The sequence below is a fragment of the Bos indicus x Bos taurus genome, chromosome 5 (assembly GCF_003369695.1).
Source record: "Bos indicus x Bos taurus breed Angus x Brahman F1 hybrid chromosome 5, Bos_hybrid_MaternalHap_v2.0, whole genome shotgun sequence".
NCBI classification, from domain to species: Eukaryota; Metazoa; Chordata; class Mammalia; order Artiodactyla; family Bovidae; genus Bos; species Bos indicus x Bos taurus.
Genome location: NC_040080.1, coordinates 61,942,353 through 61,968,620, shown reverse-complemented (window position 1 = coordinate 61,968,620; position 26,268 = coordinate 61,942,353). Strand labels below are relative to the sequence as shown.

Genomic DNA, 26,268 nt, shown 5'->3' with positions numbered 1-26,268 from the left:
CTGGGAACTCACAGAGAAGTCCTCCAGTGCAGTGTGTAAGCTCAGTTTCTGGGCACCTGGAAAGTGAATCAGGAGCCACTATTTTCCCATTGACTTCTTGCAGGGGGGCACCCAGAGAGCATATGAGACTCAAAAGGCAGAGGTGGAGACACTCTCACTGCCTGCTTAGTCTGGCCATAACTCAGACCTGTCCTTATGTATTGCAACACTATTTACAATAGTCAAGACATGGAAGCAACCTAGATGTTCATCAGTAGATAAACTGATAAAGAAGATGTGCTACATGTATACAATACAATGTTGTGTGTGTTAGTTACCCAGTCGTGTCTGACTGTTTGTGATCCCATGTACTGTAGCCCACCAGACTCCTCTGTCCATGGAATTCTCCAGGCAAGACTACTGAAGTGGGTTGCCATTTCCTTCTCCAGGGGATCTTCCCAACCCAGGGATTGAACGTGGATCTCTTGCATTACAGGCAGATTCTTTACCATCTGAACTATAAGGGAAGTCCCCAGTCATGTATAATTCAGCCATCAGGGAAGCCTACTATTATGTGTAATTCAGACAACTGGTGGGAAGCTGCTATAGAACACAGGGAGTCCAGCCTGGTGCTCTGTGATGGGTGGGATGGGAGAGGGGAGGGATGCTCAAAAGGTGGGGATATATACATAATTATGACTGATTCATGCTATTTTATGACTGAAACCAACACACTATTGTAAAGCAATAATCTTCCAATTAAAAAATATAGTTAAAGATCCCACATGAAAAAAAAAAAACTCTATTACTTGCACACAGTGTTAATTCCTTAGTTTTAATAATTCTTGTATGATTACTCAGGTTGCTACCATTAGGAAGAGCTAAGTGAAGAATATCCGGGAACTGGCGCACTATTTTTGTCAACTATTCTGTTAAGTACAGAATTATTTCACAATTAAAAATTTACCAAATAGATATATAAAAAGAAAGAAAACCAAAAAAGCGAATAGTAATTGCTGAGCACTTTCTATCTGCCTGGCAGAAGAACGGGGCAAATCTTCACATGGACGGTTTATCTGGTATATATGTCCTTTTCTCCAATTTTATGCTTCTTCACCCATATTTTTGGGGGTGATGTCCATTTTATATTATCTATAAGTATGGAAAATATCCTTTGAAGTTAACATTTACAGTTAAAACTAATGGTTTAATATTAATCAGCAATACCTGAATTGTGAAGATTCTGTCTATATCTAAAATCCAAAATTATAATATTAACTTCAGGCTTCCCTGGTGTCTCAAGCTGGAAAAGAATCCACTTGCAATGTGGGAGACCTGGGTTTGATTCCTGGGTTGGGAAGATCCTCTGGAGGAGGGCATGGCAACCCACTCCAGTATTCTTGCCTGGGGAATCCCTATGGACAGAGGAGCCTGGTGGGCTGCTGTCCTGGGGTCACAAAGAGTCGGAACAACTAAGAATAGCAATAGGACCCAAAATGCTTGGGATCTTTGACCCCTTGATAGTATACTCGTGTGATGAGGATGTTCATGTTTAGAAAGGAATGTTACCTGTGAAACAGCTCTTCAGAGTGCTTCCACCAAAGGGAGCATTCACTTTCCACAAACCAAAACAACATTCTTTACAAGTTTGCGAGGAGTCTGTTTCCCGATACAACTCTGTTCATTACCAGCTTCCCACCCATGTGCTTCCCTTTGCAAGACTGATACTGATACCTATAGGTATTTCAAGTCTTGGCTTAGTGTCACTTCTAGCAAAAAACTTTCTTGAAACTTCATTGTGCAAGTTACTGGCTTCTATTTTTTGCCCCTCTAGTCCACTATGCTTATCTCATTGTTACCACTAAATATGTGAATGTGATTTTACTAGCATTGAGCTATTCCTTGTTCTTTGAGATTCCACAACACTTCAAACTATTCAGTGGTTATCAAGAGCTCAATAAATATGTTTAGTGTAAAATTCATAAATTTTATATGTGCTTTTTTGACTCAGAACAAGTGATCTGTTTTCTCATTTAGTGACATTTCCACTTTCTTTTGGGCTTCCCTTGTGGCTCAGGTGGTAAAGAATCTACCTTCAGTCTGGAAGACCTGGGTTCCATCTCTGGATTGGGAAGGTCCCCGGGAGAAGGGAAATGCTACCCACTCTAGTATTCTGGCCTGAAGAATTCCATGGGCTGTATAGTCCATGGGGTTGCAGAGAGTTGGACATGACTGAGAGACTTTCACTTTCACTTCCATTTTCTTTTATGGGTAACTTTTCAATAAGTATGCAATCCCAGTTGATGGTCTTCAATTTGTTGCCTTCAAAAAGTCACTTAGATTCTTCCATGTTTTATCTTTCTTGGGGTATAAATGACATAAGAATGTACACACTTAATATATATGCTATATTTAACCTCTGTGGTCCATTTTCCTTCATTTTAAAAAATGAGGTCTTTAAAATATAAAAAACTATCCCTTGCTTCTTGGAAATGCAAAAAAAAGTCTACCTGTCATATTTCATCTTAGATTAAAAAGAAACTCATTTGAAATTTTTTTGTTTTGATTAAAATTATTATGTATTTGGTCTTTTCTTTCATTATATACCCAGCAGCTAACTCAAATATTTCCTATCCTTGTCACTGACTGAATACTTTGTTTTCCTCCACTGCTGAATCACAAGACATTTGCCTTAGAGGCTTCGTGTAAATGATTACTTGGAGTTTCACTTGGTTGCTTAAAAAAAAAAAAAAAGAATTCCTTCCTAATCAATAGATGGGGAAATAGTGGCTGACTTTATTTTTATGGGCTCCAAAATCACTGCAAATGGTGATTGCAGCCGTGAAATTAAAAGGCTCTTACTCCTTGGAAGGAAAGTTATGGCCAACCTAGACAACATATTAAAAAGTAGAGACATTACTTTGTCAACAAAGGTCTGTCTAATCAAGGCTATGGTTTTTCCAGTGGTCATGTATGGATGTGAGAGTTGGCCTATAAAGAAAGCTGATGCTTTTGAACTGTGGTGTTGGAGAAGACTCTTGAGAGTCCCTTGGACTACAAGGAGATCCAACAAGTCCATCCTAAAGGAGATCAGTCCTGGGTGTTCACTGGAAGGACTGATGTTGAAGCTGAAAATCCAATACTTTGGCCACCTGATGTGAAGAGCTGACTCATTTAAAAAGACCCTGATTCTGGGAAAGACTGAGGGCAGGAGGAGAAAGGGATGACAGAGGATGAGATGGCTGGATGGCATCACCGACTCAATGGACATGGGTTTGGGTGGACTCCAGGAGTTGGTGATAGACAGGGAGGCCTGGCATACTGTGGTTCATGGGGTTGCAAAGAGTCGGACATGACTGAGTGACTGAACTGAACTGAATCATAGGAAATGCAGATATCAGCTCCCACTTGGTGCCTAGTCCCACTGTTTAGCCTAAAGTATTCATAGAAAAACAGAATAAGGGAAGCACAGGGAATGTTTTGCCTAAAAGTTAGTCTCCCTATCTCAACACCAGGTTAAAGTTCATAAAGGGATAGTATAGTATTTCCAGTGGTGGGACAGGAGTGAATTGTCTCTGCAGCCCATATCCCTTCCCTCAAGTCCTGTTAGAAGGACTCCAGGTATCTGACTCTCCCAAGAATCTCAGGCAGCCTGTATGTCCTGAGGAGACTAAACTTTTCTTCCAAAATTGCCACCATTTTCTTCAGTCATTTGTGTTCCACCTTCTTAATAACACTCTCATGAAATTCATTGACATTGATACATATATTGAAAAATGAGTTTTTATTAAAATGTGGAAGACTTTTAGAAGATGGGGTCATAATCTTATAAAACATAAGCAAATAAGTTACTCAATGGAGCTACATTCACTTATTTTATACATAGTTTTTTTTTTTTTTTTTAATGAAGGTCATATTAAGGCAGAGAACACTTAAGAGCATCCCTCTGAAATTCCACTGCATTTAGAAGAACTTCTTCATATTGATACATGAAAACAGCTACTCAATGACTGAGAAGTCATATTTCATAAGTGGCTGTTGAAACCGTTTGTGAAATGTTAAACTGACAGATTATATAAGTCGTTTTGGTATAGATACTTTCCTCAGAGGAAAGCACCATTTTAGAGTTCATGAAAGGCACAGAAAATTATAAAAATACTTTTCTCATGGTCATAACCTCAGATATTTGCTGAACCCCAAAGTGATAAAGGGTGACAAAAGTTGTCCAGGAAGGCGTTATGGTGGAGAGATGTGGGTGGTCTCTGACCATTTTTATGAGCACAGACATACTCACAGAAGGCTCTGTAGTTGAAGGGTTTTCACTAAGTCGTCCTCCACCCTCACAAGAGGAAGATTTTCTCAACAGAAAGCGTGCCTTGCCCTGAGCCCAGGAAATCTCTACTCTGGAACTACAGAGCTAAGAGTAGCTTAAATAGCTAAGTAGGAATCTCTTTCTGTTGTTGAGGAAGAGTGATTTTCTGATTTTTCTGGCAGAAGGGCATATTTCTAAACTGACATAATTTTTCTTTAAAAAAAAAAAAAAAGGAACTGATCTAATTATCAGTTAAGTGAGCAAACAAACATGTCCTTGGTGGTTTTGTCTTAAATGTTACTAATAAATCTCTTATGTAATAGACTTTGGGGATAGAACAGGAAACACAGACCTGGACAAAATGTCTTCAGAGGGGCACTTGTAAATAACATTAGCATCAGAAGAAGGCCAAGTATGTGAAAATCAGTATTAGATTACAAGACAAGAGGCAACTATCTGTTATTTTATTTCAACACTATGTTAGGCATTTGTAACCTGATAAAGACAAGTTTTCCAATTTATTAACCCTGTAAAGTTTGTAATTAATTTTTAGTATCAGTAAAAGTATTCAATTTGATAATAATAGAAAAACACCTTTTATCAAAACAACAGACAAAGTGACAGCTTACTATTGATAGTTTTCAGAAATATCTCCCAGATCTTCATAATTCTTCTGTTTTTATATCTCTGTTTTTTATGGGGTTTTTTAGAAAAAGTGAGCCATATTTGATTTACAGTGCTGTGTTAATTTCTGCTTTACAGCAAAGTAGTTCAGTTGCACATACACATATGTTATTTTTTATATTACTTTCCATTATGGTTTATCACAGGAGACTGAATATAGTTCCCTGTGCTATACAGTGTGATCTTGTTATTTACCCATTCTATTTATATGAGATTGCTCCAGGTAACCCCAAATCTACACACTCTCACTCCTCCAATCCCCCAGCAACCACAAAGCTGTTTTCTATGTCTGTGAGTCTTTTTCTGCTTTGTAGATAAGTTTCATATTTTAGGTTCCACATATAAGTGATATTACATGTATTTATCTTTCTCTTTCTGATTTATTTATTATGATAATCACTAGTTGCATCTGTGTTGCTGCAGGTGGCATTATTTCATTCTTCCATTGTATGTATGTACCACATCTTCATCCATTCATTTGTTGATGGACATTAGATTGTTTCTCATGAGACTTTTTATTTCTATATTTATTTATGAACTTATTCTATTTCATTAAAATTTTAATCTATATTTTTGCATTGATAGTCACTATATTACATGATTATATATTTTTAGCTTGTTATATAGTCACATCTTAAAACACTTTCTGTATGGCTTAATTTTAATATGTTCTCTAGGCAAGAATACTGAAGTGCATTGCCATTTCCTTCTCCAGGGGAGCTTCCCAACCCAGGGATCGAACCCGGGTCTCCTGCATTGCAGGCAGACACTTAACCTCTGAGACACCAGGGAAGCCCCCATATTACATGATTATATATTTTTAGTTTGTTATATATTCACATCTTAAAATGCTTTCTGTATGGCTTAATTTTTATATGTCTATGTGTAATTTTCTTTGAATATCACTTTTGTGAATTCATTTAATTTTTAAGTGTATATATATAATATTTCCCAATATTTTGGAAATTTCCAGCCATAAATTATTCCTATAATTTCTGCCCCATTCTTTCTCTTTTACTGGGCTTAAAAGTACACACACAATAGAATTTAACATTGTACCATTGGTCCCAGAATATCTTGAAAAATAATTCTATTTCTCTGTTTTACAAGGGTTTCATACTTCAAATCTAATTTCAAAGTCATACCTCTTTCTTCTGTAATCTCAATCCAGTGATTAAGCTGAAGTGTGACTTTCTGCAGAAACATAATATTTTTCATTTCTAACATTTTCCCTTTAATACTATTTTCTCTGTCTTTTCTGAGAGTTCTTAACTTTTCATCTTCCTTTATCTCATATAGCACAGTTGTGTGACTGATTTAATATCTTTGTATGGTGGTGCTGTGTGTGTGTGTGTGTGCTCAGTCGTATCTGACTCTTTGTGGCCCCATGGACTGTAGCCTGCCAGGCTCCTCTGTCCATGGAATTTTCCAAGCAAGAATACTGGAGTGGGTTGCCATTCCTTCTGTAGGAGATCTTTATAACTTAGGGATTGAACCGGAGTTTCCTGTGTCTCCTTTATTGGCAGGCAGTCTTTACCACTGTGCCACCTAGGAAGCTCAACACCTTTGTATAATACTGCTAATTACTGAGTCATCTTGGCCTTGGCACCTACAGATTATCATTTCAGTTGATGATTATCTTCGGAGTGGATCACATTTTGCCTATTCTTTGTATGTGCAGTTATTTTGAATTGTCTCACACTTTGACTATTACATTGTTAAAACTCTGGATTATGTTATATTCACCTTGAAAATGTGAATAAATTTCTTTAAGCTGGCAGTCAGCTCTGTGAAACTCAAACTACAAGCTCAGTCTCATTTTTTTCAGTGCTGAATGAACTATCAGTTTAGTAATTTAAACCTTTGGTAAAACTATTTTTCTTTTTTTTTGGTGTTTGAATCATGGTTATCTGGTTCCAGGTTCATCCTGAAATGTGTGTATGCTTATATATGTTATTAAGGATATGCTCTTCTCTGACTCTTTGGTGAATTCCTGCATCTATCTCAGACCTGCCCAATACTTTCCCCTGTATACTGTTATTGTACAGAGTTTTCTATAAATGACAGTTCCAGTTGGTTGATGGATTATAGGTATCTTTTGTATTCTTGCTGGTTTTCTGTCTAGTATTTCTTTCTGCTACTAAGTGAAACTGAAAGTGAAAGTGAAGTTGCTCAGTCATGTCCAACTCTTTGCAACCCCATGGACTGTAGCCTACCAGGGTCCTCTGTCCATGGACTTTTCCAGGCAAGAATAGTGGAGTGGGTTGCCATTTCCTTCTCCAAGGGATCTTCCTGACCCAGGAATTGAATCCAGGTCCCCTGCATTGCAGGCAGATGTTTACCATCTGAGCCACCAGGATTATTTAAATTTTAAGCTATAACGGTAGATTTGTCTGTTTTCATTTCTCATGTCAATTTTTTCTACATGTATTTTGAAGTTTTGTTGTTAGGTACTCTATTATTAATAGTTTGCTAGAACTTCAGTAATAATCTAAATTATGGTGGAAAAGACAACAAAAATACATTGTCTAACAGTTCTGGATGCTAGAATTCCATAATAAGATGTTGGTAGTGTTCTTGCCTGGAGAATCCCAGGGATGGAGGAGCCTGGTGGGCTGCCGTCTATGGGGTCGCACAGAGTTGGACATGACTGAAGTGACTTAGTAGTAGTAGTAGAGGAAGCTGAGGAACAATCGCTTCCATGTCTCTTTCTGAGCTTCTGTTGCAGTCAGTATCCTTGGTGTTCCATCACTACAATTGAGATTTCTAGTTTCTGCCTGCATTATAACCTGGCCATCTTCTTCCTCTATGTCACATAATTTTCTCCTTATTTGTGTCCACTTGCATCTAAATTTATCCTTTTTATAAGAACAATTATGATATTGGGACAACTCAGTCACTCAGTCGTGTCTGACTCTTTGCAACCATGAACCGCAGCACACCAGGCCTCCCTATCCATAATCAATCCCCGGAGTCCACCCAGACCCATGTCCATTGAGTCGGTGATGCCATCCAACCACTCATCCTCTGTCATCCCCTTCTCCTCCTGCCCTCAATCTTTCCCAGCATCGGGGTCTTTTCAAATGAGTCAGCTCTTCACCTCAGGTGGCCAAAGTATTGGAGTTGCAGCTTCAACATCAGTACTTCCAATGAACACCCAGGACTGATCTCCTTTAGGATTGACTGGTTGGATCTCCTTGCAGTTCGTCTAGTCAAGGCTATGGTTTTTCCAGTAGTCATGTATGGATGTGAGTTGGACTATAAAGAAAGCTGAGTGCTGAAGAATTGATGCTTTTTAACTGTGGTGTTGGAGAAGACTCTTGAGAGTCCCATGGACTGCAGGGACATGGTCTAAAATTTCCAGAGCTATGTAATGCTCCAATTACATGTCTCCAGACTGGAAAGGTAGGTGGGTTGTGTATATAATCCTTTCCTATATTTGGAGTCTATTATCTATTTAATTATTTTAGTTATTTAACCAATTATTATTTATTGAATTTATTGTTATATGTATGATGCTCATTTTCTCGGGAATACCACCAGCTCATCTTAAATCCTGACAAGGGTTAGTCCTCTTTTTGACTCCCTAATGGGGCGTGTAAGCTCTGAGAGATTTACTATGGGAAATGGGCACATGGTGAGTAGAGACTATCTCCTTCTTCTGCAGGAAAACGAACATTTGAAAGCAATCAAAAAAAGCCTTCACATCACCAGTTAATTGGAATTGCTATAACAAATGATTGTGGGAGAGTTCCCTGTCAGTCCAGTGTTTAGGATTCGGTATCTTCACTGCCGTGGACCTGATTTGATCCCTAGGAACTGAGATCCCACAAGCTGCATGGCATGGTCAAATAAATAAATGTTTTTTAAAATGATGTTTTCTTTCAATTCCATTGATGACCTTGAGCAAGCATTGAAGACTGAAATCTTTTCAATAGATATTAGTTGGTGTTGGCTGAGGAACAATCCCAGAGCAGATATTGGTCAACATACAGAATTCAAGTCTTTAATCTTGTTTTTAAAAGTTTCTGGCAGGGATGTCGAGGAAGCATGAATAAAAACCATAAAAGGAAAGATTCAGTCTGCTGAACATAGGGATAAATCACTTAGCTCTCCTGTGTATTAACATATTGTGTTGCCATAATATACCAGGTATATGCTGAGCTGGCAGTCAGGCTACAACGTGATTTCATTTGGTACTTTCTCCACAAAATGTAAATGCCAACGAGAATCCCCTAAATTAGAATCAGAAATATGGCAAAACAGGAGTCAGGGTAGTTTTAATATTGAGTCCACATAAGAACCAATATGACTTGATCTAGATCTAAGGATCAGAGAAGGCAATGGCACCCCACTCCAGTACTCTTGCCTGGAAAATCCCATGGACAGAGGAGCCTGGTGGGCTGCAGTCCATGGGATCGCTAAGAGTTGGACATGACTGAGCAACTTCACTTTCACTTTTCACTTGCATGCATTGGAGAAGGAAATGGCAACCCACTCCACTATTCTTGCCTGGAGAATCCCAGGGACCAGGGAGCCTGGTGGGCTGCCATCTATGTGGTCGCACAGAGTCGGACATGACTGAAGTGACTTAGCAGCAAACACACATGTAGGCACCCACAAAGAGTCCAAATGAGATGGTGAAAATCTGAAATTCTTATACACTCTCCATAGGAATGTAATTGGTACATGCACTTTGTAAAATACACAGCAATTAAAATCTTAGGTATATTATCAACAGTAACATATGTAAACATAAAAAAAAAAAAACTGTATACAAGAGATTCTTATCAGTTATGGGAAACAGGAAGACCTGGTGACATGCCCTCATTGTAATGTGTTATATATCAAACTTTTAAAAAGTGAAACATTATCCTTTTTTAATTATTTTTTTCTCTTTATTTTCTTTTTTCTTTTTTTATTTTATTTTATTTTTTACTTTACAATATTGTATTATTTTTGCCATACATCAATATGCATCCACCATGGGTGTACAAGTGTTCCCCATCCTGAACTTTCCAGGAAAAAATCAAAGTGAATTCATCACCAAAAATCAAACCTAAAATAAAAAATGATAAAATGTTCTTTATAGCTAAGAAACATCATGAGGTATATTCTTGAAGATGCCATAAGTAACAAAAAATAGATATTAATATAAGGAGTGAATTGGGAGGTTGAATACACAGTGTCTGCAATAGTGAAAACAGCTTACAGGGTTTAAATATATAGAGATTTTAAGAACAACAAATATTTCTGAAAAATTAATATTTTCTGGCATAACTGTTAAAAAGATTGAGGGTTTTTAGCAAATTTCCTTTAGCTTGAATGAAGAATAAATAGAGTGGTACAATAAATTCCTTGGTTTATTATTACTTCAGAATCTTTAAAAGTAGGCAAGTTAGACTCATATTTTTTAAACTCTTGAAGGAATTCAATATAGAAGATTTTGCATCAGGCTTTCAGTTCAGTTTAGTTACTCAGTCCTGTCTGACTCTTTGTCACCCCATGGACTGCAGCACTCCAGGCCTCCCTGTCCATCACCTACTGCTGGAGTTTACACAGACTCATGTCCATTGAGTCAGTGATGCCATCCAACCATCTCATCCTCTAGCGTCCCCTTCTCCTGCCCTCAATCTTTCCCAGTATCAAGGTCCTTTTAAATGAGTCAGCTCTTTCCATCAGGTGGCCAAAGAATTGGAGTTTCAGCTTCAACATTAGTCTTTCCAATGAACACCCCGGTCTGATCTCCTTTAGGATGGATTGGTTGGATTTCCTTGCAGTCCAAGGAACTCTCAAGAGTCTTCTTCAACACCACAGTTCAAAAGCACCAGTTCTTTGGCACTCAGCTTTCTTTACAGTCCAACTCTCACATCCATACAAAACTACTGGAAAAACCATAGCCTTGCCTAGACTGACCTTTGTTGGCAAAGTAATGCCTCTGCTTTTTGATATGCTGTCTAGGTTGGTCATAATTTTCCTGCCAAGGAGTAAGCGTCTTTTAATTTCATGGCTGCAGTCTCCATCTGCAGTGATTTTGGAGCCCCAGAAAATAAAGTCAGCCACTGTTTCCACTGTTTCCGCATCTATTTGCCATGAAGTGTTGGGACCGGATGGCATGATATTGGTTTTCTGAATGTTGAGGTTTAGGTTTTGAAAAAAAAAAAATCCAAATTCTACACAAACATTAACTATCCTTTACTTGAAAATAAATTTTTGATGGGTTGTCCTCTACCTTGACTGTGATGATGGTTTAACTGATGTAGCATAAGTACAAACTCATCAAATTGCATATGTTAAGCATGTACATTTTTGTATATCAACCACATCTTCCAATAACTGATGCTGAAAAAATTATAAACTGGGGAGGAAGAATTTGTAATCATCTTTATACTTTTAATGCATTCAGGATTAGAGAAATTTGAACTTTCCTAGAAATGAAGATGGGAAAGAAGCTACCTGCAATGCAGCAGACCAGGATTCAATCCCTGGACCTGGAAGATCCCCTGGAAGAGGGCATGACAACCTATTCCAGTATTCTTGCCTGGATAGTCCTATGGGCAGAGGAGCCTGGTGGGCTACAGTCTATGGGGTTCAAGGACTCAGACATGACTGAGTGATTAACACTTTAGAGAAATTTATTTCACAAAATAGCACGTTAAGACTACAATCTAAGAACTCTGAACCTATATAGTGTAAGAACCTATACCCTGTGAGAGGTTTTAAACATCCAAATTAGACTTATCTTTAAGTTACGGTCTTTATTACTAGAGTATCCATACTGTCATTTGATCTTTGCTGTTGTTCAGTCATTCATGTCCAACTCTTTGCAACACCATGGACTGCAGCATGCCAGGCTTTCCTGTCATTCACTATTCCCCTGAGCTGGCTCAAACTCATGTCCATTATGTTGGTGATGCTGTCAAACCATCTCATCCTCTATTGTCCCCTTCTCCTCCTGCCTTCGATCTTGCCCATCATCAAGGTCATTTCCAATGAGTCAGCTCTTTGCATAAGGTGGCCAAAGTATTGGAACCTAAGCTTCAGTATCACTTCATCCATTGAATATTCAGGTTTGATTTCCTTCAGGATTGACTGGCTTGATCTCCTTGCAGTCCAAGGGACTCTTAAGAATCTTCTCTAGCACCACAGTTCAAAGGCATCAATTCTTTGGTGCTCAGACTTTTTTATTGTCCAGCTCTCACATCCGTACACGACTACTGGAAAAACAATAGCTTTGACTATACAGACCTTTGTCAGCATAGTAATGATCTTACTTGATCTTAGATGACTTGCATTAGATATCTAAACATGGTGTTGGAAAATATTAGCAAGTATTAATAAATTTTAAATTCCAGGTTTAGAGTAGCCTTGGTAATTTATTTAGTACCCTGATTTTGACTAAATTCTAAGATGTTTACCATAGTCCCAGAAAAATATTCATAAGAAGTGACAATGGGAAAATAATGCTGGAAAGATAGAATTTGTTCTGTTTTAAGAACTCATTTTCTCACTTGAGAAATATGATGATAGGTGATGTTAACCAAAGGCTTAAGAGTAAGCGGATCTGATTAAGAGAAGATATTAAGATAGGAATGTGGTAAATATTAGGAAGAAATACATAGTCCCTACTCTTTATATTCTTTTCAAATGGGTGTTTATTCTATTTTGAAATAATTTTCCTAAAGTTACATATATGAGGTGTACAATTATTTAATAAACATATGCAAAGTATTTTCTTTTATTTAAATAGTAGGACGAGCAAGATGGTATGTCTGTTGTTCCAGAGGAGAAATCAAGGAATAAATATATGATCAAAAGACTACTGCTCAATGTTGGGAAAAATTACATAGGGCATGTTCAGTGCCTTGAAGAACATAACATAGAATGAAACATTACACTTTGCTCACATCCATTTGGCTACTATTTAATCTTAAAGTCACACTCATCTGTAAAAGAGGAGGTTGAAATACTATTGTTTAGTTTTGTGCCCATATGCTCAAGTCAAAATTCAGTTAGAAGAGGGGGATAAAATGTATTCATGGAAAAGTAGCCATATTTATATCAAGTTAAATAAATATTAGGTTGGTGCAAATGCAAAAAAAAAATAAAGAAAGAAACTGAATATACCTAATACATATTGGACTGGTTAACATTTATGGTATCATTAATTAATGTGCCACTTCACAGTGTCTGGAATATATAGTAAAGTCAAATACCTACAAAATTTACTGTATATTACATCATTTTTGGATGAACCTATTTACAATCAGATTGCAAAGACAGGCAATCACTGTAAGGCTTTATTTCTAAGATTTGGACATTTTTCTCAGTCTTTTAGTTCTGCCAACTCCTGACTTGCCTCCTACCTATTCTTGGCATGATGGGTGGATTCTGAACAAGGATATGATATATTAGATCCATCCTATTCCATTTCCTGTCATGTACTGTCTGTCTACAGACAGATGTCAGACTCTCTGAAGTCATTTAGCAAAAGGATCTATCCCAGGTGGTGGGGTAGATGTGGATTTCTAGCACTGCCTACCTAGAGATATAACTCAAGATTTTCTTACAGGATATTCAAAGCTATGTTTCCAATACCTCTATATAAAACTGGTATTTTCATCTCCATTTACTTACCTACATTCTAGTTGATTCAAGCAAAAAAATAAAGGTGGAATTCCTTCAGAACCCATAATCCCAACAGTGTGAAAGAGAGACCCAGAGACTTTTTTATTATCTAAGTGATATTACAAATTGGAAGCCAAATGTGAAAATACATATCAAAATTCTAAAATGTAAGTGTCTCAGAAATGTTTTGTGCCTCAGAAATTCCTTTTCTGATAAAATAAACTAAGGAAATAAAGCACATTTATACAAAATACATAATATGTACTTTTATAATAGCTAAATATGAGAAGCTTTATTAAATAATTATGTATTCATATGAGGTACAATACAGAAAAATTATAATAAAGTATATATTTTGCCATGTAAATATTTACAGTTTTTGTCTTAGAAAATGACTGTAAGTATACAACTTTCATATATATATATATATATATAATGTACTTGTGTAAATATTTTTCCATTGAAAACATAGACATAAAGCCACTTTGTTGCATTTTCTTAATACCTTGTTGTCTATGGGTTGAAGAGTATCCAGAAATATGTTTTCATCAGGACATTATTGTTTTACTCTTGGAATGTGTCTAATAAAATGGCAGCATCCTATTTTCTTCAAGGACCTGATTCCCACTGCTGTCTCTGTCAGGTATGTTGCCAAAATTCAGTGCACATTAAATTCATTATTCATGTTTGAGCTTAAGTCAGGAACGACTCTCTTATCCAAACAGCGGGCTCCTGCACATACTTAAGAGTCTGAGACAATAAAACATTCATTTTATTCACTGTGTAAAAATCTATCCTTGCTGAGAGACATCAGCAATTACCATTTTCAAAATCTTCTAAGAATCCACTTTTATTTCTCAGATATTTTAAATAAATGATTTTTTTACTTCAGCTTTAAGACATAAGACCTTTCTTCATAGGTCTAAATGGAATAGAACCTTAATGAGAGTCAGTTGGCAACTCAGAGAGCACTATCCACTGCAAAAACTGCCTGTGAATATGTATGTCCTCAAGAGAGGGGCCTTTGTGCATGTGTTTGAGACCGTTTATACTTTCAACTTCATCTTGGGAATGATTATGATCACACAGCTTATTAAACTCATGATTACCTTCCACTGGAGTAAGTTCTTTAGTAATTTCAGTTTCTTTCTTCATTCACCATTCTAGCTCCTTGGTGTCTGCAAACTATCAGACTTATCTATTTAAAACTCAGAGATGGCAATACATTAATTTGGATATATCTAAAAAGAAAATTAGTATTTCTAACAGATTTTAGCTTTAGAAAAATTAAATTCGAAACGATTGGACTCACTGGAAATATTTATTGCATACATCATTATAGATGGGTCAGTTATCTGTTCAGTCTTTTACTTCTCAGTAGCTACGTAGAACCAGACATATCATAGGTTCTCAATATGTTCTGAAAGAATTCATGGGTACTCACTAGAACAGTAGAAACAAAGAGAAGCAACCTTCCATATGATATCACTCTTATGAATCAATACAGATTTATACCAACAAGTAATTAAAATACACTTAAAGTGCCAAATTTCGAACAGTGTTGAAATCAGTGATCAACTTATAGTGAGCTAATAATAAGTGCAAAATATTTTTGGAAATATACTAAACATAAAATAAACGAACGAAAGCGGTTTACCAGAACACTCACTTAACATCTGGGATCACAGACGGAAAGAATTGGTGACTAGAAAGTGAGGAAAGTTTGGGGATCTGGAACTATGGCCTGAGTTAGGATGCTACAGTGAAACACTGAGAGTTTCAGAATTTTCTCACCTTAGTTAAGAGGGCCAATTCCTTTATGATACTATGCAATAGAGTACCTAATTACGAGCTAGTTATTTCTCCTTTTGATTCTAGATTACTGCCCCGGTTCTATCAGTTCAGTTCAGTCACTCAGTCATGTCCGACTCTTTTCGACCCCATGAATTGCATGCCACCAGGCCTCCCTGTCCATCACCAAATCCCGGAGTTCACTCAAACTCACGTCCATTGAGTCAGTGATGCCATCCAGACATCTCATCCTCTGTCGTCCCCTTCTCCTCCTGCCCCCAATCTCTCCCAGCATCAGAGTCTTTTGCAATGAGTAAACTCTTCTCATGAGGTGGCCAAAGTACTGGAGTTCCAGCTTTAGCATCATTCCTTCCAAAGAACACCCAGGACTGATCTCTTTTAAAATGGACTGGTTGGGTCTCCTTGCAGTCCAAGGGACTCTCAAGAGTCTTCTCCAACACCACAGTTCAAAAGCATCAATTCTCCCATGCTCAGCTTTCTTTACAGTCCACCTCTCACATCCATACATGACCACTGGAAAAACCATAGCCTTGACTAGACGGACCTTTGTTGGCAAAATAATGTCTCTGCTTTTGAAAACGCTATCTAGGTTGATCATAACTTTCCTTTCAAGGAGTAAGAGTCTTTTATTTCATGGCTGCAATCACTATCTGCAGTGATTTTGGAGCCCCCCAAAATAAAGTCTGACACTGCTTCCACTGTTTCCCCATCTATTTCCCATGAAGTGATGGGACCAGATACCATGATCTTAGTTTTCTGAATGTTGAGATTTAAACCAACTTTTTCACTCTCCTCTTTCACTTTCATCAACAGGCTCTTTAGCTCCTCTTCACTTTCTGCCATAAGGGTGGTGTCATCTGCATATCTGCAGTTATTGATATTTCTCCCAGCAATCTTGATTCCAGCTTGTGCTTCTTCCAGCCCAACGTTTCTCATGGTGTACTCTGCATATAAGTAAAATAAGCAGGGTGACAATATACAGCCTTGACGTACTCCTGTTCTTATTTGGAACAAGTTGGTTGTTCCATTTCCAGTTCTAAGTGTTGCTTCCTGACCTGCATATAGGTTTCTCAAGAGGCAGGTCAGGTGGTCCGTATCCCATCTCTTTCAGAATTTTCCACAGTTTATTGACATCCACACAGTCAAAGGCTTTGGCATAGTCAATAAAGCAGAAATACATGTTTTTCTGAAACTCTCTTGCTTTTTCCATGATCCAGCGGATGTTGGCAATTTCATCTCTGATTCCGCTGCCTTTTCTAAAACCAACTTGAACATCTGGAAGTTCACGGTTCACATATTGCTGAAGCCTGGCTTTGAGATTTTTGAACATTACTTTACTAGCGTGGGAGATGAATGCAATTGTGTGGTAGTTTGAGCATTCTTTAGCATTGCCTTTCTTTGGAATTGGAATGAAAACTGCCCTTTTCCAGTCCTGTGGCCACTGCTGAGTTTTCCAAATTTGCTGGCATATTGAGTGCAGCACTTTCACAGCATCATCTTTCAGGATTTGAAATAGCTCAACTGGAATTCCATCACCTCCACTAGCTTTGTTCATAGTTATGCTTTCTAAGGTCCACTTGACTTCACATTCCACAATGTCTGGCTCTAGGTGAGTGATCACACCATTGTGATTATCTGGGTCACGAAGAACTTTTTGTACAATTCTTCTGTGTACTCTTGCCACCTCTTCTCAATATCTTCTGCTTCTGTTAGGTCCATACCGTTTCTGTCTTTACCGAGCCCATCTTTGCATGAAATGTTCCCTTGGTATCTCTAATTTTCTTGAAGAGATCCCTAGTCTTTCCCATTCTGTTGTATTCCTCTATTTCTTTGCATTGATCGCTGAGGAAGGCTTTCTTATCTCTTCTTGCTATTCTTTGGAATTCTGCATTCAGATGTTTATATTTTTCCTTTTCTCATTTGCTTTCCCCTTCTCTTCTTATCACAGCTATTTATAAGACCTCCTTTTTTTTTTTTTTTTTCTTTGTGGAGTTTTGTCCTGTTCCTTCTTCTGAAATGCATTTCTTACTTTTCTCTCTCTTTATTTCTATGTATTTGGTATCAACAACCTCATATATGCAAATGCTGCTGCTGCTGCTGCTGCTGTGAAGTCGCTTCAGTCATGTCCGACTCTGTGCGACCACATAGATCGCAGCCCACCAGGCTCCCTGGTCCCTGGGATTCTCCAGGCAAGAATAGTGAAGTGGGTTGCCATTTCCTTTTCCAATACATGAAAGTGAAAAGTGAAAGTGAAGTAGCTCAGTCATGTCCGACTCTTAGTGACCCCACGGACAGCAGCCCACAGGCTCCTCCATCCATGGGATTTTCCAGGCAAGAGTACTGGAGTGGGGTGCCATTGCCTTCTCTGTGTGTATTTGCAGTCATATGTTATTTTCATATACTTACTTCCCAAATATATATTTATTTGGCCAGACCATGCATGAGGCATGCAGGATCTTAGTTCCCTGACCAGGGATTGAACCCTGGGCCCTCAGCAATGAAATCACAGAGTCTTAACCACTGGATCACCAGGGAAGTCCCAAAATATTTATTTGTGTGAGGTACATGTTGAAGATATTTTGCTCATTTTCCTTGCTTTTCAAATCAATTTTATTTGGATATAAATTATATACAATGAAATGCATCCATTTTAACTGTAAAATTTGATAAATTTTGAAAAATATAGCCATCCAAGTAATTACCGCACCACAAGATATATAATGTCTCCCAAATCCCCAAAGCATTTCCTCATTTACTTCCAGACAGTATATAGCTCACTTTGACAGAATGTGGTCCACTGGAGAAGGGAATGGCAAACCACTTCAGTATTCTTGCCTTGAGAACCCCTTGAACAGTATGAAAAGGCAAAATGATAGGATACTAAAAGAGAAACTCCCAGGGTCAGTAGGTGCCCAATATGCTACTGGAGATCAGTGGAGAAATAACTCCAGAAAGAATGAAGGGATGGAGCCAAAGCAAAAACAATACCCAGCTGTGGATGTGACTGGTGATAGAAGCAAGGTCCGATGCTATAAAGAGCAATATTGCATAGGAACCTGGAATGTCAGGTCCATGAATCAAGGCAAATTGGAAGTGGTCAAACAAGAGATGGCAAGAGTGAATGTCGACATTCTAGGAATCAGCAAACTGAAATGGACTGGAATGTGTGAATTTAACTCAGATGACTATTGTATCTACTACTGCAGGCAGGAATCCCTCAGAAGAAATGGAGTGGCCATGATGGTCAACAAAAGAGTCCAAAATGCAGTACTTGGATGCAATCTCAAAAACGACAGAATGATCTCTCTTCGTTTCCAAGGCAAACCATTCAATATCACAGTAATCCAAGTCTATGCCCCAACCAGTAATGCTGAAGAAGCTGAAGTTGAACGGTTCTATGAAGACCTACAAGACCTTTTAGAACTAACACCCACAAAAAATGTCCTTTTCATTATAGGGGACTGGAATGCAAAAGTAGGAAGTCAAGAAACACCTGGAGTAACAGGCAAATTTGACGTTGGAATACGTAATGAAGAAAATGCACTGGTCATATCCAACACCCTCTCCCAACAACACAAGAGAAGACTCTATACATGGACATCACCAGATGGTCAACACCAAAATCAGATTGAGTATATTCTTTGCAGCCAAAGATGCAGAAGCTCTATACAGTCAGCAAAAACAAGACCAGGAGCTGACTATGGCTCAGACCATGAACACCTTATTACCAAATTCAGACTTAAATTGAAGAAAGTAGGGAAAACCACTAGACCATTCAGGTATGACCTAAATCAAATCCCTTATGATTATACAGTGGAAGTGAGAAATAGATTTAAGGGCCTAGATCTGATAGATAGAGTGCCTGATGAACTATGGAATGAGGTTCGTGACATTTTACAGGAGACAGGGATCAAGACCATCCCCATGGAAAAGAAATGCAAAAAAGCAAAATGGCTGTCTGGGAAAGCCTTACAAATAGTTGTGAAAAGAAGAGAAGCAAAAAGCAAAGGAGAAAAGGAAAGATATAAACATCTGAATGCAGAGTTCCAAAGAATAGCAAGAAGAGATAAGAAAGCCTTCTTCAGTTATCAGTGCAAAGAAATAGAGGAAAACAACAGAATGGGAAAGACTAGAGATCTCGTCAAGAAAATCAGAGATACCAAAGGAACATTTTATGCTCCTTTAATGAGCTCAATAAAGGACAGAAATGGTATGGACCTAACATAAGCAGAAGATATTAAGAAGAGGTGGCAAGAATACACAGAAGAACTGTACAAAAAGATGAGCTCAATAAAGGACAGAAATGGTATGAACCTAACATAAGCAGAAGATATTAAGAAGAGATGGCAAGAATACACAGAAGAACTGTACAAAAAGATCTTCACGACGCAGATAATCACGATGGTGTGATCACTGACCTAGAGCCAGACATCCTGGAATGTGAAGTCAAGAGGGCCTTAGAAAGCATAACTATGAACAAAGCTAGTGGAGGTGATGGAATTCCAGTTGAGCTATTTCAAATCCTGAAAGATGATGCTGTGAAAGTGCTGCACTCAATATGCCAGCAAATTTGGAAAACTCAGCAGTGGCCACAGGACTGGAAAAGGGCAGTTTTCATTCCAATCCCAAAGAGAGGCAATGCCAACGAATGCTCAAACTACCGCACAATTGCACTCATCTCACACGCTAGTAAAGTAATGCTCAAAATTCTCCAAGCCAGGCTTCAGCAATATGTGAACCGTGAACTTCCTGATGTTCAAGCTGGTTTTAGAAAAGGCAGAGGAACCAGAGATCAAATTGCCAACATCCACTGGATCCTGGAAAAAGGAAGAGAGTTCAAAAAAACATCTATTTCTGCTTTATTGACTATGCCAAAGCCTTTGACTGTGTGGATCACAATAAACTGTGGAAAATTCTGAAAGAGATGGAAATACCAGACCACCTGATCTACCTCTTGAGAAATTTGTATGCAGGTCAGGAAGCAACAGTTAGAACTGGACATGGAACAACAGACTGGTTCCAAATAGGAAAAGGTGTTTGTCAAGGCTGTATATTGTCACCCTGTTTATTTAACTTATATGCAGAGTACATCATGAGAAACGCTGGACTGGAAGAAGCACAAGCTGGAATCAAGATTGCTGGGAGAAATATCAATAACCTCAGATATGCAGATGACACCACCCTTATGGCAGAAAGTGAAGAGGAACTAAAGAGCCTCTTGATGAAAGTGAAAGAGGAGAGTGAAAAAGTTGGCTTAAAGCTCAACATTCAGAAAATGAAGATCATGGCATCCGGTCCCACCATTTAATGGGAAATAGATGGAGAAACAGTGGAAACAGTGTCAGACTTTATTTTTCTGGGCTTCTAAATCACTACAGATGATGACTTCAGCCATGAAATTAAAAGACGCTTACTCCTTGGAAGGAAAGTTATGACCAACCTAGATAACATATTCAAAAGTAGAGACATTACTTTGCCAACAAAGGTTCGTCTAGTCAAGGCTATGGTTTTTCCTGTGGTCATGTATGGATGTGAGAGTTGGACTGTGAAGAAGGCTGGGCGCCAAAGAATTGATGCTTTTGAATTGTGGTGTTGGAGAAGACTCTTGAGAGTCCCTTGGGTTGCAAGGAGATCGAACCAGTCCATTCTGAAGGAGATCAGCCTTGGGATTTCTTTGGAAGGAATGATGCTAAATCTGAAACTCCAGTACTTTGGCCACCTCATGTGAAGAGTTGACTCATTGGAAAAGACTCTGATGCTGGGAAGGATTGGGGGCAGGAGGAGAAAGGAACGGCAGAGGATGAGATGGCTGGATGGCATCACTGACTCAATGGACGTGAGTCTGAGTGAACTCTGGGAGTTGGTGATGGACAGGGAAGCCTGGCATGCTTTGATTCATGGGGTCTCAAAGAGTCAAACACGACCGAGTGGCTGATCTGATCTCATTTAATCATTGACCTGCTTTTTGTCACTGCAGGTTTGTTTTTCCCTTTCTAATGTGTTAAATTTAGGGAACACAGCATATACTGTTTTGTGTCTGATATCTTTCACTCAGCATAATGTTTTCAAAATTTTCTATATTATTTGTTTTAGCAGTTTATACCTTTGCACAGTTGAGTGGGGTTTTAATTGTATGAATAAACTAAAATATGTTTCTCTGTTTTTTTAAACAAGCATTTGACATATTTGCAATTTTGAGCGCTATGAGTCGAGTGGCTACCAAAAATCATGTATATCATTTTGGGGGATGTTGATTTCCATATTTCTTAGGTAAATAGGAGAGTACTAGCTGAGACATAGGGTAACTATGTTTAACTTTTTAAGAACCTCCCGAAATATTTTCCCAAGCAGTTGTATCATTTCACATATTCCCACCAGCACTGAATGATAGTTCCAGTTGCTCTCTGTCCTTGTGACTTACATTGTCAGCCTATATCCTAATTGTGGCCATTAGAGTGAATGTTTGACTCATTTCAATTTGAATATTCTAATGATAATGATTTTGAGCTTCTTTCCAAGTTCCTGCTGACTATTCATGTAGTTCCTATATGAAGCATCTGCTAAGTTTTCTTGTCATTTTAATCTGGTAATTAATCTTTTACCTGTTAATTATAATTTATCTGGTAATTATAGTGCTGGCTTAAACTCATTATTCAAAAAGCTAAGGGCATGGCATCCAGTCCCATCACTTCATGCAAATAGATGGGGGTATAATGGAAATGGTGACAGATTTATTTTCTTGGGCTCCAAAATAACTGTGGATGGTGATTGTAGCCATGAAATTAAAAGATGCTTGCTTCTTGGAAAAAAAAAAAAAAACTATGACAAATCTAGACAATGTGCTAAAAAACAGAGACATCACATTGCTGACAAATGTCTGGATAGTCAAAGCTATGGTTTTTCTAGTAGTTATGTGACATAAGAGTTGGATCATAAAGAAAGCTAAAGAACTGCGGTGCTGGAGGAGACTCTTGAGAGTCCCTTGGACTGCAAGGAGGAAATAAATCCTGAAAATTCATTGGAAGTACTGATGCTGAAGCTGAAGCTCCAACACTTTGGCCACCTGATGCAAAGAGTTGACTCATTTTAAAAGGCTCTGATGCTGGGAAGGATTGAAGGCAGGAGGAGAAGGGAGCTATGGAGGATGAGGTGGTTGGATGATACCATTGACTCAATAGACATGGGTTTGAGTCAACTCCAGGAGGTGGTGAGGCACAGGGAAGCCTACAGTCCATGGGTCACAGAGTTGGACACAACTGAGTGACTGAACAAAAAAGAACAATTATCATTGAGCTTTTATAGCAAATTATTAAGGATGTTTGCATGTGTAATTATAAGGAGTGTTGATCTACAATTTTATTCTTGTAATTTCTTGGCCTGGTATTTGTATCAAGTTTACATGGATTTCATAAAGCATCGAAAAGTGTTATTTTTTGTATGTTCTGTAACAATTTGCATAGAATGTGTTATTTATCTTTTTGATAGTATCCATATACATGATTTTGAGTCAACATGATTTTGGAGTTTTCTTTGTGAAAAGATTTTTAGATATTAATTTAATTTCTGAAATAGAAAGAAAGGTACTAAAAGAAAGATTCTTTATTTATTTTTGAGTTAGGCTTGTAATATTTATCTTTCAAGTAACTATTCTATTTCACTTAAGATGTTAACAATATTGGTTTAACATTGCCAATAATCATCTCTTATTAATATGTTGACATCTGGAAGCTCAACAGACTGACCATAGCTATACATATTGTGACGATGATTTTACCATGTATAAAAATATAGAGTCACTGTGCATTTGAAGGTAATAAATAGTGTATATCAACTACAATTCTAAACAAGGAAAGTCTTCTCTATGCCAATAATATAAAATATCTGGAAGTATAATTTAAAAGAAGTTAAAGGAATGACTTAATTATGGTAGGTCTGGTTAAAGAATTAAAAGTGATATATTTTGTTCTTCATAGAGCAATGTTCAATAATTAGTTCTTCAGTAAATGTATGGAAGGGAAAATTAATGATTAAATGGCTCTGAAGTCAACCTGATTGGTTTACAAGCTAAAAAATTATGGAGTTCTTTCTTAAATTTATGAAAATGAGATAGATGTGCATCTTTTGAGTTGGCTTATTGACAGGTACATTTTACTTTCTTAAGAGAAAAGCATTTTTTTTTTTTTTGAGTGAGTCATCAAAGGCTTGTTTAACTTGCTTATTCCTCAGAGTATATATAAAAGGATTCAACATTGGTGATATGGAAGAAATAAGCAGTAGTACACCTTTGTTAATGCTTACCTCTTCTTTTGCAGATGATTTGATATAGATGAAGATGCAACTGCCATAAGATATGGAAAGTACAATCATATGGGAAGAACATGTAGAAAAAGCTTTTTTTCTTTGTTGAAGAGAAGGGAATTTTAGAATTGTCCTTATGATGTAAATGTAGGAGAGAACTACACAAAGAAGAGTGATGATGAAGATCAGTACAGAACAGACTATAACTATCTGCTCAATTAACCATGTGTCTGAGCATGAGATCTTCAGGAGAGGTGATACATCACAGGCAAAATGGTCAATGATGTTTGAATCACAGAATTCCAGATGAAAATCTAAGCTGAATGGTGGGAGGATAGTCATAAGTGCTGCCATCCAGCAGCAGATGACCATTGTTTTGCACAGTTTGTTGCTCATGATCGTCATATAATGCAAGGGTTTGCAGATGGCCACGTAATGATCATATGACATGGGTGCCAAGAGAAAAAGTTCAGCTACCCCAGAGATCGGTTAAAAATAGTTGTATGAAACATGCCTTATAGGTAATCACTCTGTCCCCAGTTGATATATTGTAGAGGAATCTTGGAATATAGGTGGTTGTAAACAAGATTTCTAAGAAAGAGAAATTTTGGAGAAAAAAATACATGGGCATTTTAAGGTGGGGATCCACCAAAGTCAGGATAATGATGGTCAGATTTCCAGTTATACTCAAAGTGTAGGTGATAAATAGAAAAATAAAGAGCAAAATCTGCAACTGAGGATCGTCTGTCAGTCCCAGAAGGATGAATAGTGTTACTGTGGTGTGATTTCTCATTATTGACTCCTAGATTTTGCCAAACCTACCTGTAAATGTCAGAGAAATTTGTACTGCAGAATTCAGTGATGAAAATAGCCAACGATGAGAATTCTCTTGGTTATTTGACTCATCCAGGATCCATGGGCTTTACTTGTTGATCTAAGGAATACATTTCTTGTTTTACGTGAGCTGAGTTTCCCCATCTGTTTGTACCTAATGATGAAGTGAAACTTTTAAATATGTTTAAATTGCTGATTTACAGCCTAACGTTTCCTTTAGTAAACTCCTAAATTAATTTATAATTCATTAAGCATTTAACTTTTAGCCTGGGTGGCATATTAATTACATTAATTTTTCATTTTGTGTATTATAGCTATTTTTATATGGCCAAATGTTTTCTTTAACTCATAGGGTAAATTAAAAAAATATTAACTTCAATTTCATTCCTTTGCTTTATAATTTGGGAAATGTTAAAATCCTAAAATAAAATTTCGTGTGCTCACTCAGTTGTGTCTGACTCTTTGTGACTCTATGGACTGTAGCCCACCAGGCTTCTTTGTCCATGGAATTTTCCAGGCAACAAAACTGGAATGGATTTCCATTTCCTCCTCCAGGAGATATTCCCGGCCCAGGGACTGAACCTACATCTCTGTGTTTCCTGCATTGGCAGGCAGGTTCTTTAGCACTGTTCAACCTGGGATTTTTAACTTTTAATTTTCTCTAAAACACAATTTTTGCTTTCTAAAGATTGAGAATTCATTATAATGGCAAAACATGTCTTTATTCTAAAGCGTTTACATTTGTAATCTTAAGTTTCTAGTCTAAGCTTAACTACCTGTATCTTGGATCTTCTCATTGGATAACACTGTGTGGTACAGTCTGACTATTTTGTTGCACCCTTCATCACATTGTGAGGTAACGCTGAGTGCAATGAATGAACTGCTGAAGGACGTAAAAGGTGAACTTGATGCTTTCATTTAACACAGATTGAAGAACATTTATATATTCTATTATGGTCAAAAAATCAATACAAAAGTTGATGATTATCCTCAACATGAAACTCTCTTTCTTCCATTTTCATTTCTTTCAAATACACATTTTGCCTTCACTTTTATATGTTGCATTTATTTCTCAGACACTTACAGTCTGGATTTGAACCTCAGCAGCCATCATAAAGCACTCTATCATGTATCTCCCTAGGACTTACTTCAATCTAAGTCATATATCCATATAATTAAATATAATTACAATACTACATGTCTTAGGAAGCATCACTGTGAACAAAGCTAGTGGAGGTGATGGAATTCCAGTTGAACTATTTCAAATCCTGAAGGATAATACTGTTAAAGCACTGCACTCAATATGACTGCAAATTTGGAAAACTCAGCAGTGGCCACAGCACTTGAAAAGGTCAGTTTTCATTCCAATCCCAAAGAAAGGCAATGCCAAAGAATGCTCAAACTACTGCACAATTGCATTCATCTCACATGCTAGCAAAGTAATGCTACAAATTCTCCAAGCCAGGCTTCAACAATATGTGAACCATGAAATTCCAGATTTTCAAGCTGGATTAAGAAAAGGCAGAGGAACCAGATATCAAATTGCCAAAATCTGTTAGTTCATAAAAAAACAAAGAGAGCTCCAGAAAAATATCTGCTTTGGCTTTCTTGATTATGTCAAAGCCTTTGACTGTGTAGATCACAAGAAAATGTTGAAAATTCTTCAAGAGATAGGAATACCAGAATACCTTACCTGCCTCCTGAGAAATCTGTATGCAGGT

At 37.5% G+C, this 26,268-nt stretch overlaps 1 pseudogene; it reads right to left on the bottom strand.

Annotated features, from left to right (window-relative positions):
* Positions 1 to 23,563: 23,563 nt before the first annotated feature.
* Positions 23,564 to 24,506, bottom strand: LOC113893714 (annotated as a pseudogene).
* Positions 24,507 to 26,268: the final 1,762 nt, after the last annotated feature.